This window comes from Schistocerca gregaria, chromosome 1 (genome assembly GCF_023897955.1).
Source record: "Schistocerca gregaria isolate iqSchGreg1 chromosome 1, iqSchGreg1.2, whole genome shotgun sequence".
Classification (NCBI taxonomy): Eukaryota; Metazoa; Arthropoda; class Insecta; order Orthoptera; family Acrididae; genus Schistocerca; species Schistocerca gregaria.
Genome location: NC_064920.1, coordinates 457,968,653 through 457,971,194, shown reverse-complemented (window position 1 = coordinate 457,971,194; position 2,542 = coordinate 457,968,653).

The following is a 2,542-nucleotide window of genomic DNA, read 5'->3' as shown; positions in this document are numbered from 1 at the left end:
CGACAGGTCACTCTGCAAACTGTAAAACAAACAAATTCCTAGCAGCGCTGTGACTTTTAACCGGCAAATTACTAAGAACAGAAGACAGCTTCACGACAGATGTTGTATTGTTTTTGTTACTCTGCAATTGTGTTGTATTCTTTCCATATCCATGGTCTGTTTCATTTAAGTAATCCCTAACTGAATACAAAGTATTTCTTAACAGGCACTTTTTAACTTTTAGCAATCTCTTTCATTTCCTAGGCTAGTAGAAAATTCTGTTTTAAGTTTTATGTTTATTATTTTTTAGTAAATGTAAGTCTAGGTCTTTGTCCATGTTAATGGACAGAGTCAGTCATGCAGTCATCATCAGGGTCATTTTGTAAGTGCGTAACTGGTAAATTTACTTACATGGTGCAGTTGAAATCCCCAATGTTTTCAGCAGTTCTTTACATTGAGATTGAACGTTATTTTAAGCCATAACTCTTTGAGCACTTTTTCGGGGTGGAAACATTTTATCTTGTTACTCTTTGAGCACATTTTCGTAGCTTTAAAACTGTATTCATTCTTTGTGCTTTTGTTCACCAGAAAATAACTCTACAGCTAAGAACTGAGTGTGCATGTTGAAAGTATGTAACTTAAGAACAATGGCTGTTGCACACTAACGAAGGCCTCCGCGGGCGTATTATGCCAACTGAGGTAATTGAATCAATTACGCCTGAGGGATCTGGACTGCAATAATTTCTCACGCATCTACGGGAAAAACATTTAAAAATGACATGCCAGGTGTAATACAAGTTTTATTTTCACAGCAATTTCTTTGTGAAAACATAATTGCAATCATTGGTATTGTTGAACATATGTTTGACCAAGAGGTACCACGTCGTCAGAGAATAAAAGCTCATGGAATCACGTAATTATAGTTTTGGTACTTTAGTTCATTAATTATTTACATTTTTGCTGTTGGGTGATAATGACTGCAAGGGTTTCAAATAGGATTATGACCTACGTGATATCGAATCACAAATACATTTGGGGGACGCTAATGCTGGGAACATCCCCCACTCAAGGAAGTCTTTCCAAACAAATATTCAATTGCGTAAAACCATCAGTATCACTGACCTCTACGAGACTTTCCGGCTTTTTTAGAATCTACCTTCATTTTAGCAGCGGTTCGGCTGCTGGGGTCTCTATCAAAAATTGGCGTCGTTGGTTTCAGGTATTTAGACAGTTTCGCGAGGTATTAACTAGAGACTTCCTGAATTAATTGGTATGTTTGTAACTGAGTTTTCCTGTAGACAGTGGCCTGATTGTGTTGTTCTTGAGAACGTGCGATTCATTTTAGCAGTTTTCAATTTATAAAGGTTTCCGTGGGTAGAACCTGTGATATTTTTGCGAGCTTGTTATAGGTCTCTGATTAAATGCATGAGAAAATAACTTCTTTACTTATTTAACCTGCCAAGATTTGGGCTATGGGATCCCTCTTACACCTGTCAAAGATCTTACGAGAAGAAAAGTTCAGATTTAATTAGAATATGGAAGTAGAAGCATAGACATAGGGACTCTGGCACAGCTTGAATCCTTACGGACACACTACCAGACTTGGAACTGTGTCAGTGAGTTTTTGATGCATGACATCATCGATGAACTTGAACTGATGACATCATCGGTGACTTCATTATTCTCATCAATGGAAAATCATAACAAATTTCTCCTGCCCCTCCCAACCCCACCTTAGTTCCAGCCAATCACAGTGCAGTATTGAAATCAAAGATGGCTGAAACAGCTCATTCTGTATGAAATAGAGGAATAGGAAGGAAAGAAAAAAGTTAGGTGAGAAACTAGTGACTTCCAGCCACACAGGCATTGTGGAAATACAGTGTCGAAATTGAAAATTTTGTGCCTGACGAGGACTGAATGAGAAGGTTACCTTAACCACTTTTTTTCCTTTTTCCAGGTACTATAATATAGGAATGACGACCACTCGAAAACATCAGAAAATATGTCTCTGATTTAGGAAATTTGGTCTCAACAGAGTGAAGAAGCATTTCGGGCTTGATCGTATGGGGCGGTACTCGGAGATAGAAGGCAAGCATCTTCTGAATTAGAAGCCACACATCCGCAGAATGTTCACATTCCAGGTGATGTTCATCCGCGTCTGTCAGACGACAGTGCATTCACATTGCAGAGTCAGCTAGAGAAATATTGTGCAGTCCTTGTCTTGTCGGAAACATTTCGTTGACGAAGAGGCACCAAGTGGCACTTGTCTCCGTCGTAAGATATCGTTGGTGGATCGCTTGCCACACTACTGATCACAAACTCCAGGACAGCGCCTTTCAACCACATTCCGAGGATCATACGTCATCTGCTGGCCGTATACATCACGTACCGTAAGAGTCCTGGCACAGAACAGATTGACGTGCACATAGATATTATCGAGGAGGAATATTTCGACGTTGTTTGACGTGGGAGAGCGCAGGCACAACGAGAGCGAGTGAAAAAGTGGCAGGCAAGGTGAAGGCGCCAGTTCATGAAAGAGGAGAGCTCTTAAATTGTGTTGACG